This window comes from Apium graveolens, chromosome 2 (assembly GCF_009905375.1).
Source record: "Apium graveolens cultivar Ventura chromosome 2, ASM990537v1, whole genome shotgun sequence".
In the NCBI taxonomy this organism is placed as follows: domain Eukaryota; kingdom Viridiplantae; phylum Streptophyta; class Magnoliopsida; order Apiales; family Apiaceae; genus Apium; species Apium graveolens.
The window spans coordinates 242,536,891-242,554,669 of record NC_133648.1 but is presented as its reverse complement, the minus strand read 5'-3'; the positions used below and the strand labels follow the sequence as shown (position 1 = coordinate 242,554,669).

The 17,779-nt window shown below is 34.8% G+C and overlaps 1 non-coding gene across 1 annotated transcript; it reads right to left on the bottom strand.

The window, feature by feature from the left end:
- Nucleotides 1-17,373: 17,373 nt before the first annotated feature.
- LOC141710397 (small nucleolar RNA R71) lies at nt 17,374-17,480 on the bottom strand. The gene has a single exon (XR_012570919.1). It is a non-coding gene; the product is annotated as a small nucleolar RNA R71 (small nucleolar RNA).
- Between the last annotated feature and the right edge of the window lie 299 nt (nt 17,481-17,779).

Here is a 17,779-nt window from a genome sequence, read left to right as displayed (position 1 = left end):
TTAACATTTCTAAAGAATAAAGTTTTATCAACAGTACCTCTTGTGAAGTGATTTTCCAAAAGAAACTTTGATAAAGTGTCATACCAAGCTTTAGGTGCTTGCTTCAGTCCATAAAGTGCCTTCAAAAGATAGTAGACATATCCAGGAAAATTTGGATCTTCAAAACCAGGAGGTTGACTAACATAGACTTCTCCTCCAAATCTTCATTCAGAAAGGCACTTTTGACATCTATTTCATAGACCTTGAAATTGGCATGAGCTGCATAGCTAAGAAAATTCTGATGGCTTCAAGTCTTGCAACAGGAGCAAAGGTTTCATCAAAATCTATTCATTCTTGTTGACAGTAGCCCTTAGCAACCAATCTAGCTTTGTTCACGATCACTATGCCATTTTCATCCATCTTGTTTCTGAATACCCACTTGGTGTCAATTGGATTTTTCCTTTAGGTTTGGGTACCAGCTTCCATACCTTGTTCCTTTCAAATTGGTTTAGCTCCTCCTGCATAGCTAAAATCCAATCAGGATCCAACAAAACTTCTTCTACTTTCTTTGGTTCTTCCTTAGATAGGAAGCTGCTATATAGACATTCTTCTTGAGTTGCTCTCCTTGTTTGAACTCTAGAAGATGCATCACCAATGATGAGATCAAAAGGGTGATCTTTAGTCCATTTTCTTTGTTGAGGTAGATAAGCTCTAAATGAAGAAGCCTCATTGTTGTCTTGATGTGTGACTGAGTTTTGATTATGAGAAACTCTCCCTGAGTTTGTGAATCTTTGATTTGAGAAAGGGGAACTTTCTGTAGGTGATCTATTCTGACTTTCAGCTTCTCTTAATGTTTCGACGGATGATGCATTTTATGTCCCGCCGGATGAAGCTGATTGTCTCCCGACGAATAAGGCAGATTGTCTCCCGACAGATGAAGCATTTTGCAACTCGACAGTTGTTAAATTATGTGCTTCATTAGTTGTAGACTTTTCTGCATTATCCTTATTCACTATTTCTTGATCACTATCATCATCACTATCATCACTAACCATCTCCATATTATCAAACTTGAGGCTTTCATGGAAATCTCCATCTTGCAGTCCTTCAATCTTTTTGTCATCAAACACAACATGTACTGATTCTATAACAATGTTGGTTCTTATATTGTAGACTCTATATGCCTTTCCCACAACATATCCAACAAAAATTCCTTCATCTGCTTTAGCATCAAACTTCCCATGTTGATCAGTTTGATTCCTTAAAATATAACATTTGCAGCCAAAGACATGAAGAAAATTTAGAGTTGGCTTCCTATTCTTGAACAATTGGTAGGGTGTCATGCACTTTGCTTAATTAACCAAAGAAATATTCTGAGTGTAGCAGGCAGTATTCACACCTTCAGCCCAAAAATATGTTGGTAACTTTCATTCTTCAAGCATTGTCCTTGCAGCTTCAATAAGAGATCTGTTCTTTCTTTTCACTACTCCATTTTGTTATGGTGTTCTTGCTGCAGAAAAATCATGCATAATCCAATTCTCTTCACAAAACGATCTCATCACATAATTCTTGAACTCAGGTCCATTGTCACTCCTGATTCTTCTTACTTTAAAATCAGGATGATTGTTGACTTGCCTTATGTGATTGATGATGATTTCAGTAGCTTCATCTGTAGAGTTTAAGAAATATGTCCTAGAGAACTTTGAGAAATCATCCACAATTACTAGGCAAAATCTTTTCCTTGAGATAGACAACACATTGACTGGTCCAAACAAATCCATGTGAAATAATTGCAAAGGTTCTTCAATTGTTGAATCAAGTTTCTTTCTTAATGATGCTTTGATCTGCTTTCCTTTCTGGCAGGCATCACACAATCCATCCTTAGTAAACTCCACTTGAGGAATACCTCTAACCAGTTCTTTCTTGACAAGCTCATTCATGGTCTTGAAGTTTAGATGGGATAGCTTCTTATGCCATAGTCATTCGATATGTATATATATATATATATATATATATATATATATCGAATGAGAACCCTGTGAAGCTTGAATAGCTCACAGCTTCTTACAAGTAGAACAAACAAACTACAGAGAAATTCTTGACAAGTACAGCTTTTTCTATCTCTCTTTAAAATATGTTTGCTTAGTTGAATGTTCTTCTAGCTACACTTGGTTTATATATCACCAAGTTTACATGATAATAAGACAAGATAATAAAACAAAACATATCTAGTCTAACTCCATGCTACTTCACTACTCTATTCCAGCATCTTTGAATATCTTTACAATTGCATGGAAATGGTAATGCTTCTTTGTTCTCAAATTCCTTCTTAACAGGCTGCCACATACCTTTTGCAAACACCTAACACATGTGACCTTGTTGTCACTGTCAACAGATATTTGAATTTGATCATCCGTCGGGTACATGTTTGTCATCCGTCGGGTAGCTTTGTTGATCATCCGTCGGGTAGCTATTTGTCACTTGACTCCATTTCACTTACACAGAATTACAAGACATCTCATATTTACAATTAATCAACCTATTCTGCATATCCACTAGTAGTCAACATGACTCATATGCTCCTACAGAATCTACACAAAGTTGTTTGCAGAAATGTGCTACAGATCTTATTATTACATAAGCTACTCACCCGGTGGATGTCAATTTGTCATCCGTCAGGACTATATTAAATCATCTGTCGGGACTATAATTGAACATCCGTCGAGTGCTACAATATTTACTAAGTTAAATCTACTAAGGTGTTTTGTTTAACTTATCATCAAGTTCACAGCATGTTCCTAACATTAACAACAATATCTCCCAAACATACACATATACATACTTAAATAATAATCAGAATGTTAACATTTGTATGCCACTAAGCTAACCACACTTAACACACAATAACAATTAAATGTCACTACAAGTAACAAAATAAATTCATATTGACATATAAATAAGACCATTTTCATATAATAGATCAAAATAGTATACCGACCAATAAAAATCTCAGCACTTAAATACATTCTATATAATAATAATAAATTAAGTATATGTAAACTATTTAAAGTCATAATAAAATAGATGTAGGTTCAATATTTACTATATATATAATCCTTAAAATAAAATAACAAAAATAAATAAAATAGGTAACATATCGTTAGAATTATGCAAGTGGACAAAACATCAATATTGGCGTATGAGATTTTCATAACCTTACATGTGAATATATCATTATACAAAATAAGTATAACCAATTTAATATATGAGAATATATTTAATAGGTGTACTAATCTAAATGCATATCTAAATCGAACATATATTTGACTATAACACATTAATTATTATGCATGCACAAAACACATAATTATAAACATAAATTCATGCTTTAAATATTTACTAAAAAAATGGTGATTGTTAACTAAAAAATTTAATATTTAACATCAAACTAAAATAATTAAATAAATTAAACTATAGTTTTATACACATAAACAAGTTCACAAAAATGTAATTTAATTATATATATATAGATGTATGCAGTAAATATGTAAAATATATAAGTAACAACATGGGAAATGAACGTACCTGAAAAGAGAAGAGGTTATACAAAGATAAGTGATATGCTAATAGCTTATTTATACACATGGTTGGTGTTGGATTTTTAAACGCAGCGGGGCGTGGAAAAACACTTTTGCACATACAAAATCCAAATAAAAGCATATAAATCGTGAATAAAAATTCGAGGGATCGAATCTAACCTTTTAAAATAATTCGGAGACAACGATCAGAGATCCTTAGCAGTTGCTCCTCAAGTGTGAAGCACTCCACCGGTATCCACCAAGAAAACGACTTTTAGGAGGAGGAGGAGGTGGAGAGAATTTGGTTTTCTGAAACTTTTGGGTTTCTGGGGTTCAAATAAAAATAGGGTCTATAATAGTGTATTTATAGGCAAAATTTTCAGCTGAAATTTTTCCATAAATAATATTATTATTATCCCATTTATTATTCTCATTAATAATTAAAACACCTTTTAATTATTAATCATTTTTCTAAACACTTTAGAAATAATTCTCTCTCTTGATTTAATTTCCAAAAATTAAATCCTTAATTAATAATATTAAGAACTTTTCTTAATTAATTTATAATCAATTAAATCTCATTTAATCAATTATTAAATTTTCCAATTAATTATTTATTTCACAAATAAATAATTATTAGGCATTATTAATTAATTCATCCACCATAAAATTATTCTCTTTTTATGGTGTGACCCTGTAGGTTCAATATTAAGCCGGTAGTAGAAATAAATAATAATAAAACTATTTTATCATTATTTATATAAATAATAATAAAACTATTTTATCATTATTTATATAAATTCTCTAATTTATTAAATATGATTAATTAATAAATCACATTTATTCTACATCGTGAGTGATGCTTCTCAACATATCGCGACTATCCGGATAATATGAATTCACTGCTTAGAATACCAAGAACCTGTCAGTGAATAGTTACCGTACAATAAACTCCTTCTACCCTACAATGTTCCGATTAAATACAAGGCATGGATCTCGTGTCAAGCCTATCTAATTCAATCACTTGCTTACCATTTACTATGCGTAGTTCTATGCAAATTAGAAACTCCTTTCTAATTTCATTCACTCTGGCCAGAGATTCCTGAACTAGCATAAGTGGATCAGCCTTGAACATTCGCTTCCTTCACTGGAAGGGGTAGATCCTTTATTGATCATACACTATCTTCGTATACAAATTCTATACCCAGAAGAGCCCTAATAATTGTCCATGGAGACTAAGAACTAAACCAAAGCATAGTTCAGTGTACACAAGATGACTATGATGACCTCAAGTCTAAGGATACTTGTACAACTATCACTAAGCGAACAACTGCTGACACGTGAGTGAACTCCATCAGTTGTTCAGCTGGGCGAGTCATGTTCAGTGAACTTATTCCATAATAAGCACCTACATACTAGCTATAGTATCACCACACAAATGTCTATGAGAACAGACATCCTTCATAATGAAGCAAGCATAGTATGTACCGATCTTTGCGGATTATTAATTACCAGTTAGTAATCCTATGACCAGGAACTATTTAAGTTTAGAGTTATCATCTTTTTAGGTCTCACTATTATGATCTCATCATAATCCATAAAAAGCTTTACTCTAAACTATGGTATATCTTATTTAAACACTTAAATAGATAAAGCCCGTAATAAAAACAAAACAAGTCTTTATTAATATCAATGAAATCAAAACAGATTACATAAAAGTTATTCCTAAATCCTAATACATGATTGGACTTAGGACATATTCCTTTCAATCTCCCACTTGTACTAAAGCCAATCACTCTGGTATCTAATACCCATCTCATCTTTATGACGATCAAAGTGACTTTCAAAAAGTAGCTTTGTGAGTGGGTCTGCTATGTTGTTATGTGTGTCAACTCTAATTCAATACAATACAAGAAATGTTACCGCGCTCCCACTAACCCTTTTGTAGACGCATGGTTCATCTACGTTTTTGATAAAATCAAACTCTTTGATTGTCTCATCAAAACGAATGTTCCATCTTTCGAGAAGCTTGCTTTAGACCACATTAATCGCAAGCAAAATCCGAACTGATTTAAACAGGGCTACATGTAAAAAGTTTCATCAAAGTCAATCCATTGCCTTTGTTTGAATCCTTTTCCCAAAATCCTGGCCTTATAGGTCTCCACCTGGCCATTTGCTATAATCTATCTTTTGTATACCGTATACATAGATTCCATTCTGGATTTCATGGCACTATGCCATTTCTCTGAGTCAACACTACTCATAGCCTCATTATAGGTCACAGGGTCGTCATCATCAAATGATTGATAACTCATTGTCATTCTCAATGACAAGGCCATATTACCTCTCAGGTTGGTGAGACACTCTCCCTGATCTATGAATGGGCTGTTCCACAAAAGGTTGTTCAGTCAGAACAGGTGTTTCCACTTGATCCGTAGTAGTTTGTGCTTCTTGAACTTCATCAAGTTCAATTTTGCTCCCACTGTTTCCTTCAAGGATAAACTCCTTTTCCAAGAAGGTAGCATGTCTGGAGACAAACACCCGATGATCGGTGTAAAAGTGATACCCTAAAATCTCTTTAGGATATCCCACAAAACTACATTTTACGGATCGATATTCCAGCTTATCTGGGTCAACTTACTTGACATAAGCTGGACATCCCCAAATCTTAACGTGTTTAAGACTCGGTTTCCTTTCTTTCCATATCTCATACGAAGTTTGAGGAACAGATTTTGGAAATCACCTTATTCAGTAAATATGCTGAGGTTTCCAATGCATAACCCCATAGGAATACTGGAAGATTTGCATAGCTCATAATGGACCGAACTATGTCTAACAAAGTTCGATTTCTCCTTTCAGATACCAATCTGGAGGCGTCCACTGGGAGACTATACCATTTACTTTGAGAAAATCTAGAAACACTCCATTAAAGTATTCACCATCTCGATCTGATCGAAGAGTTATAATACTATGTTTGGTTGTTTCTCCACTTCATACTTATATTCTTTGAACTTTTCAAAGGCCTCAGACTTGTGTTTCATCAAACACATATCCGAATCCAGATCTATCATCTATGAAAGTAATGAAGTATGAAAATCCACCCATGGCTTGCGTAGACATTGGTCCACATACATCTGTGTGTACCATTCCTAGCAAATTTGCAGTCCTCTCTCCTTATCTACTAAATAGAGACTGCAATGCCACTATAAAGTGAGATTTTCATCATCCCTTTTCTTTTATTAGTTTGTTCAATCTGAAGTAAATTATGTCACATATATTCAGACCATTATTTAAAGTACCACGTCCATAAAGAATATTATCTCTAAGAATAGAACATTCATTATTCTCAATAATAAATGAAAATCCAGCCAAGTCTAACTTGGGAATAATATTCCTCACAATCGAGGGAACAAAATAACAATTATTTAAAACAATGGTCTTGCCCGTAGGCATATGTAAATGAAATGATTCTACATCTACAGCAGCAACTCTTGCTCCATTTCCCATTAGCAGAATCACCTCCTCTTCCTCAAGAGTCCTACTTCTCCTTGGTCCCTGCAACAATTGCAGATATGAGAACCACAGGCGGTATCTAATACCCAAGTAGAAATGACATATTCACTTCTATCATGAACATACCTGAATCAGAAGCGGTAGTCTCACTACCCTTCTTCTTCAATTCTGCAAGGTAAACCTTGCAGTTCCTCTTCCAGTGCCCCACCTTGTTACAGTGAAAGCAAACAACTTTGCTCTCGGGGTCTTCAGCTTTTGGTGGAACCGGCGTTATCTCACCTACTTTCTTCTTCTTGGAAGGGTTCCTCTTCCTTTTCTTAGGATTGGAACCTTCACCAATTAGAAGAACAGAACTCTTCTTAGGGGAAAAATTCGATTCCACAGTCTTCAACATGTTGTGGAGTTCAGGCAGGCTGACATCCAACTTATTCATGTGAAAGTTCACAACAAACTGCGAGAATGAACACGGAAGCGATTGCAAGACCAAGTCTTGGCTCAGCTCCCCATCCATGACAAAACCAAGTTGTCCAAGACGTTCGATCAAATTGATCATCTTAAGTACATGGTCATTCACAGATGATCCCTCAGACATCCTACAACCGAACAACTCCTTCGATATCTCATATCGAGCTGTCCTCCCCGCCACATCATACAACTCTTGTAGATGCATGAGGATAGTGTGAGCATCCATATGCTCATGTTGCTTCTGTAGCTCAATGTTCATGGAAGCTAGCATGATGCATTGAGCAACATTTGCATCATCTATCCACTTACGATACACAACATGTTCATCATTATGTGCATCACTAGCAGGTTCAGCAGGCTTAGGTGAGTCAATCACGTATTCCAGCTTCTCAATCCTGAGAACAATTCTCAAGTTTCGAAGCCAGTCAGCATAATTAGGACCAGTCAATTTGTGAGCATCTAGTATGCTCCTGAGTGATAGTACAGAAGACATAACGTACAAAGTAAATCTGTAAATGATAAACACATAACAACACTTAGAAAATATTCGATTTCATTTCAAAACACTATATGAATCGGGTCTTTATTCATAAGTGGCTCCCACTAGTTTTCTTAATTTATTTAACCCCCTACGTGAAAAAAAATTAAGCATTCATAATGCTAGTGAGAATAGGGATCCTACATTCCATTACAAGACCCCGGCTGTAGCACGAACCGCCATGCAATGTTCATTAGGAAGACAACTCTTGTCAATTACATCTCATGTTATTCCCTAATCAAACTTTAGCCTCTTGAATAATTGAGTTTCGGCTGTAGCACGACAAACTCAATATTCTAAGTCAAGTCAAACCCAACATTCCGTACAGTTGAATCAGTCCCCAAAGGCCCACGGCTGTAGCACGTACCGACCTTTAGATTCTTATTCAATGTACACATCTCTATGTAATAGACAAGTATTTCTTATTTCGAAATCAAAGCCCTCGGCTGTGGCACGAAACGACAATGATTCAAAAATAAGAACTACTTTCTACCATGTTGGAAGGCTATGACCGACACAAGGCCGTTATATCATTGGCCAATTACTACTTGATATTATTTAATTTTAGAGGGATTATATTACGTTACAATCATAATCATATTATAAAGAAATTCTTCCTTTTAAATTAAATATTTCAAATCAATAATCAATAATCAGATGATTCCCAGATCGGGTGGAGCATTGTCAAGAGGCGTCACTTAATAACCCTTTCTTACAGATAGAAATCTGTTGTTGACAGAATCATCCTTTCTCTCATATCGAAAATTCATATTCAATTACGTGTTTCATAAACACAAGAATCTCATGATTGTATTCATAATATTATTATTAAGGTTATGAAACAATTTCACTATACTAGGTTGTCTAACAAACGCCTTATGTTCATTCAAGTTCACCTAAATCTATCATCGCATGATAAACTAAGCATATATCACATATATAAACATGAATAAACATCAAGGTAGGCATGTTACATCATCTAGCACATTCGTCTAAGCAATATACATCTCTATGTATCACATGAAATATTTAAAAGCAATTTAAACAGTTAAAAACAGCTTAAAAACACTTCTGTTAGCTATAAACAGTTCGAAACAATTTCCTAAAATATCATATAATATACCATTAGAAGCGTCTCGAAAAGACGAATCCAACGGCACCAAAATCGCCCAATTCTGAGCTTCCACGCGCTCTCACGCGCCCCAAGAAGGTGCCCCACTCGCCGCCACGCGCACACGCGCTGTCAGGAGCGTGTTAGACCTCCTCCCACGCGTGCCCACACGCCTCACGCGCCCTACCCCTATGCTGACGTCAGCATGACGTCATCTGATGACGTCAGCATGACGTCACCAACGCGTGTCTTCCACGCGCCGCGCGTGGCACGCCAGCGCGTGAGCCCCACGCGCGCGTGGTCGACGCGCGGTCCTTTGCTTGTTTACCAGTCGCCGCCTTTTCCTCGGTTTGCGTGCATACCTGACATGTCTGATCTCTTCTCTGTCCTTTACTGACAGCCGTGCAACACACAAACAACAGACTATACAGATATATTTGCAGCCATATACATATACAAACTTACAATTTATATATATATATATATATATGATTATTTAATTACGAATTTTAATTGCAACAACTTCAAAAATTCATAATAAAAAATCTATACATCCTAAAATTATGAAAAAAATACCCAGACGATCTACAACACTTGTAGAACCCAGATCAACATTCAAAATTATTCTGAGAAACGATTTCTCATCAGACAAAATTAATCCATAATATAACTTGTAAAAATCATAATTAATTCATACAAGCATATAAAATTCTGAAATTTTTACCACAGATCTATATGCATACAACCTATGCTCTGATACCATTGTTGGTTTTTTTAAACGCAGTGGGGCATGAAAAAACACTTTTGCACATACAAAATCCAAATAAAAGCATATAAATCGTGAATAAAAATTCGAGGGATCGAATCTAACCTTCTAAAATAATTCGGAGACAACGATCAGAGATCCTTAGCAGTTACTCCTCAAGTGTGAAGCACTCCACCGGTATCCACCAAGAAAACGACTTTTAGGAGGAGGAGGTGGAGAGAATTTGGTTTTCTGAAACTTTTGGGTTTCTGGGGTTCAAATAAAAATAGGGTCTATAATAGTGTATTTATAGGCAAAATTTTCAGCTGAAATTTTTCCATAAATAATATTATTATTATCCCATTTATTATTCTCATTAATAATTAAAACACCTTTTAATTATTAATCCTTTTTCTAAACACTTTAGAAATAATTCTCTCTCTTGATTTAATTTCCAAAAATTAAATCCTTAATTAATAATATTAAGAACTTTTCTTAATTAATTTATAATCAATTAAATATCATTTAATCAATTATTAAATTTGCCAATTAATTATTTATTTCACAAATAAATAATTATTAGCCATTATTAATTAATTCCTCCACCATAAAATCATTCTCTTTTTATGGTGTGACCCTGTAGGTTCAATATTAAGCCAGTAGTAGAAATAAATAATAATAAAACTATTTTATCATTATTTATATAAATTCTCTAATTTATTAAATATGATTAATTAATTAATCACATTTATTCTACATCGTGAGTGATGCTTCTCAACATATCGCGACTATCCGGATAATATGAATTCACTGCTTAGAATACCAAGAATCTGTCAGTGAATAGTTACCGTACAATAAACTCCTTCTACCCTACAATGTTCCGATTAAATACAAGGCATGGATCTCGTGTCAAGCCTATCTAATTCAATCACTTGCTTACCATTTACTATGCGTAGTTCTATGCAAATTAGAAACTCCTTTCTAATTTCATTCACTCTGGCCAGAGATTCCTGAACTAGCATAAGTGGATCAGCCTTGAACATTCGCTTCCTTCACTGGAAGGGGTAGATCCTTTATTGATCATACACTATCTTCGTGTACAAATTCCTATACCCAGAAGAGCCCTAATAATTGTCCATGGAGACTAAGAACTAAACCAAAACATAGTTCAGTGTACACAAGATGACTATGATGACCTCAAGTCTAAGGATACTTGTACAACTATCACTAAGCGAACAACTGCTGACACGTGAGTGAACTCCATCAGTTGTTCAGCTGGGCGAGTCATGTTCAGTGAACTTATTCCATAATAAGCACCTACATACTAGCTATAGTGTCACCACACAAATGTCTATGAGAACAGACATCCTTCATAATGAAGCAAACATAGTATGTACCGATCTTTGCGGATTATTAATTACCAGTTAGTAATCCTATGACCAGGAACTATTTAAGTTTAGAGTTATCATCTTTTTAGGTCTCACTATTATGATCTCATCATAATCCATAAAAAGCTTTACTCTAAACTATGGTATATCTTATTTAAACACTTAAATAGATAAAGCCCGTAATAAAAACAAAACAAGTCTTTATTAATATCAATGAAATCAAAACAGATTACATAAAAGTTATTCCTAAATTCTAATACATGATTGGACTTAGGACATATTCGTTTCAGTTGGTTCAACTAGTACTCTGGATTAAATGGATTAGTGGGTACGTAATCACAAATTTAAACAAACATTATCTATTCGTTAACATGTAGTATTTGACTGAGTTTTTAAAATACACATAACACATACTAATATATATACACAACATGACTACACCTATTTTTAAATTATAGTCATAAAATAAATATATATTAAATTAAAATTATGCACATATAAATTAAAATAGTTATTTTTAACCCTACTTAAATATATTAGAAAATTAGAAATATTAATATTTTTAATATAAAAATATAGGTTTTCACATTTTTTAACAAATCTATATAATAAAATATTATTTTCTTATCTAACTAGATAATTAAAGTGCAAAAAAATGTATATATTTATTTATATATAATTACAAAAATCCTGGTCCTCAAATTTAAACATACCAAAAACATTATATGATACCAAAAATATTTCAGTGTCAAGAAAGTAAAAAAAAACCATTTAACCAAATAAAAATAATTGAAGGTTTTTTTTTGGAAATAGAAATAACTAAACTCATAACTCACAGGTCAAGCCTAAAGACAGTCTATAGGAAGCTAACCTAGGCTCTGTTACCAACTATAATAGCCCAAATTTTCAGACAATAAATTATACTTAAATATTAAACTAAAACTCCAAATATGGTTCCTGGGTGCTGACCACGGTTTCTTGAACTGTATCACTTTATGTTGGCAACACTTGAGAAGTAGATTCAAGTATTTCATTGTAAGTAAAAGAAATTTGAGATATGAGATTAGAGATTTGAGCATTGAGTGTTGGCAGCTCCCACCGAATAGATGAGGGAGCTTTAAAATAATGTGCTCTCAATGTGTGTGCCGCCCTTATTTCTTATTTCATAAACTTGAAAGTGCTCAAGTTGTGGTGCAGACTCTTTACAAGGTGCACTAGGGAGAGTGCTTTGTTCAATAGAGACATCCTGTTGAGAGGATGCCTTTAGAGTATGTTTAATTCCCTCTATTACAACTGCATCCTTTTGGGAGGATACAGAGGTAGCTCCATGAGTGGTCGGCTCAGATTTTTTTATTACCTTTTTTGGATTTTTTTATCAAGGTAGACTCTAGTAAAATGTGGTCTTCACCACTCTCATTCACAACAATTAAGGGTGCCTGCTTTCTCTTTTTTTTACTCACTCCACCCTGTTGAGATGATGAAGTGGTTGGTTTACTAGCTTCTAATGGTAGAGAAGAAATGATCTCAGTTGTGGAAGGCCCATGTTGGTGTTTCTGTGTTTGTACTTCCATAGGCACATGAGCCATAACTGTACTAGATGTTACATTAGACCTCATGTCAGGCATAGGGTAAGGGTAAGTCCTGAATATTTCTAACATAAAGTTAGTGATTCTCAGACTTACAAGTACCTTATTCTTTGTAATTAGTGAACCAAATAAAATTTTGGACACTTATTTACAGTTGCCTATTTTGGTTATATCAATACCATTAAGTAGATGTATGTCTTAAACTTTATGATTTAAAGTAGACATAATAAACCTAGGAAAGGAAATTTCCTTATCTCTTGTGGCCAAAGGCATTGTGAGCCTTGTGCTGAGTTCTTCCGGAATCAATAGCCCCATATTCACATGCCTGTTGTGAGCCATGGAGAACACCATCTTTTGTACCACACTGAATATATTGTCATACCTCGTCTTCCTGCAGGTGAAGGCTCTCACTATGGAATCAAACAGGAATGACCATTCCCTCATTAGATGCTTCTTGTTCAAGCTAGCAAGGTTGATCCTTTCAATGTAATTTATGAAGTCCATAAATTCAGCTAGCTCATGTTGGGTAGGTACCTCCACCATGCTTTTAGTAGGAATTCCCAGGGCCTTGTTGACATCATCCTCATTAAACTCTACATGTTGGCCTTGGATTGAGCAGTTCACCACTAGAGATACAACGTGAGACTCATGCGCAACTATCCTAACCACAACTGAATTCAAGAATTCGCTGAAAACATCCATGTACAGAATGGGATTAGCATTTAAAGAACCTGCAAAGTATGTCTCGGACAAAAACTTCATAAAGCTTTTGAAGCTATCAGGAGCTTGATTAGCATCTGTGAAAGCTATGTAGTTGGTGCCCTCCTTTGGGATGAAAGCTCTAACATTGTTTGATGTCATTTTAAGTGTTTGAATTTGAGTGTGTAAAAGATTTGAAAGAGAAAGAGTTCGAAATGAAAGAGAACGATTAAGATTTGCAAAAACTAGGTCACTCTAGATCTCGAAAGTGTAAAGAGGGGTTATGTCGAGATGTATGAGTATTTATAGAAAAAGGTAAGTGACTTGTCGAGAAGTAGGAATAAACGTTTCAGATTTGCTTATCGAGTAGTCACGTGAGAGAATAGATACATATCGATATGTCACTTTCCTGACTCTTATCGAGAACTAGATAGTGACTTATCGAGATGTCAAATAAATACCCAGTTTGTCCTGAATGGACTGACTTTTTCCAATTTTTATTTGAATAAATCAAAATAAAATTAGAATTATTTTACTAATATAATTTATTACATTAAATTATTCTAGTTCTAAGTTATCGAGAAGTCTAAAAATGGATACTTGTAGAGAACTATATGAATTAACATATGTCAAGATCTCTACAAGACTTATCGAGAAATCATAATGAGGCTTGTCGAGAAGTCCTTCGAGAAGTCAAGAAAAAGTCTTATCGAGAACTCTATCGAGAAGTCTCAAAATGACTTGTCAAGAAGCCAGTTAGACTTATCGAGAACTCAGTTCTCTATATACTTTTATTCTTTTTGATTCTGTCTTATATTAACTTCACATATTGAAAATCTAAATTAACATTTAGACAGTTTTTCTTAGAATTTGAAAAATTCCAAGCTGAATTTTGAATTTTAAAAAATAAATATGCAGAGAATTCTGAAATATTTGTAGATCATATTCCTAGTTAATTTTTAACTAAATCAAATTAATATTGATCCACTAGAAATTAATCTACTGCAACATATTAGTTAATTTCTTGCCTTTAGGATAAAAAATTTAACATTCTAATTTCATCAACAAGTCTAGTGAAAGTTGCTTCATCCAAAGGTTTACTGAAAATGTCAGCTAATTATTTTTCTGTTAGAACAAAAATGAGCTCAATAGTACCATTTGCGGCATGTTTTCTAATAAAATGGTACCTTACATTAATTTGCTTTGTTCTATAATGATTAACTGGATTAGCAACAATAAAAATAGCACTAGTATTGTCATATATAATTGGAATTTTGTGTAACACTAGGCCATGATCCATTAGTTAATTTCTAATCCAAAGCATTTGAGCACATCAACTTCCAGCAGCTATGTATTCAGCCTCAGCTATGGAAGTTGACACATATTCATGTTTTTTACTGTACTAGGATACAAGTCTTTGTCCAAGAAATTGACAGTTTCCACTAGTGATCTTTCTATCAACCCTGCATCCAGCAAAATCTGCATATGTGTATCCAACAGCTTCAAATCAAGTTCCCTTAAGATACCACAATCCCAAGTTTGGTGTTTCTGTTTGGCCGAAAACATGCGCTACCTCAAGTATCCGAAAATTCTCTTCACAACCATCAAATGTGATACCTTTGGATTGGCTTGAAATCTTGCACACAGACATGTTGCAAACATAATGTCTGGTCTACTAGAAGTCAAATATAGCAAAGATCCAATCATTCCTCTATAACCTGAAATGTCTACACTTTTTCCTTTCTTATCTTCATCCAACTTTATAACTGTAGACATAGGTGTCGATGCAGGTGAACAGTTGATAAGTGGATTTTATATCTACTTGGAACACTTCATTACAAGCTTAAGTTGGTGTTTTGGACTCAAGTTGTTGGTATTTTTGACGTGTTTTTGCGTTATTACATTTCATAAATCAGTTAAATAAAGAAAGAAGCTTTTCAAGTAAATATGCTGAAAATAGATCAGAACTGGAAGCCTAGGCCACTCTCAAGTTGTAGATAATCTCGTTAGCTTCGCGTGGGCAGTTGAATCTCCTAATTCTGACGAGTAGAACTCAAGATACGGGCAAAAGAAGAATTGTCAGAATTTTTTCAGAATGTCAGCGCGGCCGCGCCAGAACCAGCACGCCCGCGCCGCTGAAATACAATTCCAACGCAGTCGCGCCCTGTAGCAGCGCGCCCGCGCCCAATTTCTACCCCAGAATCCTGATTTTAGTCGAAATTGAAGATTTTGAGAGTCCCGGTCATCCTGGAGCCTATATATACCAATAAAAAGATGTTTTTAACAATAAGGAGACCTGGGAGAGCAATAAGAAGACCTAGAGAGCACAAGAAGGCTACGGAGAAGAAGACTCTTATTTTCTTTAATATAGTTGATACTTGGATGCTTGTTTTCGATTTGTCTTTGAACCCTGGTACTCTTATATTGTTTATTATCATGCTTTCATTGGAACCCATGGTAACGATGAGTTCTGTTATGAACTTATCGTTATCGTGGGGTTCTAACGGATTTAATTATGGATTTTTATAGTTAATTTGTTTCGATATCTTGGTGTGTGGTGATTGATTGATATCCTAGTATTGGTTGCGCTTATTCGGCTTATGTGCGTAGCTAACATATAAGATAGCGTGTTAATCTCTATTGAAGCGACAGTGAATATGGAGATTTAGAACTTGCCATGCTAGCATAGGTTCATGTATTTGTTATGCATGATTCGTATGTAATTTTAACCATCTTACTTGACCTATGTAATCACGATAGATAACTTGTACATTAAACCGTTATGTTTTCGATTCTTATAGACATATAAGGACTAAGCATAATTGGTGTCTATTCAACTTCTATCTCTTTTGTGGATGCTTGGTAGTAGGGTATTCGTACAACGAAAGTTGGCGTTTACTAGTTTCGTGCTATCTGATTAGGGTCATCACCATTACATGCTAAGGTTAAGAACAAAAAGGCTATTAAATGAAGTATTTAATGAAGTGAGGATCCCATGTTTGTCATATATATTAATTCAACCTTTCTTGTTCTCTCACTTATAATTGTTAGTTTAATTCTTAGTTATAAACAATCTCAACTTGTTATTTGTCTTAGCATTGGATACTAACCATATCATTGTTGTATATGTGCATATTCTTAAATTAACCAAAGAGTCTTTGTGGGAACGAATTTGATCTAAATCTTATACTACTTGCGAACGCGTATACTTGCGTGTATTATTAGTGCGTGTTAACGTCCTAACAAGTTTTTGGCGCCGCTTCCGGGGACTCGGTGTTAATTTTTAGTTTATGTGCTTGTCATCAGTGGTCATTAAAGTTCACTGACTCGGATTCTTTTACTTTCACGATTTATTTGTTTATGTTTCAGGTACTCATTACAATGGGAGATCCAACAGCACGAACGAAAGCCTTGATGGATTTTTCTCAACCCAAGATCAATGACTTTCAATCTAGCATTATCAGGCCAGCTATCACAGCTAATACCTTTGAGATCAAGCCTGACATAATTCAATAGGTGCAGAATTCAATCCAGTTTGGGGGTTCTCCAACGGAAGATCCCAATATGCACATTAGGGATTTCATTAAGATCTACGACACCTTCAAGTTCAACGGTGTTTCTGAAGATGCTGTGAAGCTGAGACTATTCCCATTCTCTCTGAGGGACAAGGCTAAGAGCTGGTTACACTCTCTACCAGCTGGTTCGATTATTACTTGGGAAGATCTTTCTCAAAAGTTTCTCACTAAATTCTTCCCTATGGCAAAGACAGCTGCAATCAGGAATGCTCTTACTCAATTTGCGCAACAATCAGGAGAATCTTTATATGAAGCTTGGGAGCGCTACAAGGAGATGTTTAGGAAGTGTCTTCGTCATGAAATGCCTGATTGAATGATCATTAATTGTTTTTATAATAGTTTGGGAGCACAGTCCAGACCCATGCTCGATGTAGCATCAGGTGGAGCCTTATGGGCTAAGAGCTATGATGAAGCTTATGATCTAATTGAACTGATGGCTGCTAATGAATATCAGTATCCAACTCAGAGATTGCCACAAGGCTAGGTAGCAGGAGTTCTTCAAGTGGATACTGCTACGGCTATCACTGCTCAACTAAATGAGTTATCTATGAAGATCGATTCTCTGGCTAACTATGGTGTTAATCAATTAACCAGTGTTTGTG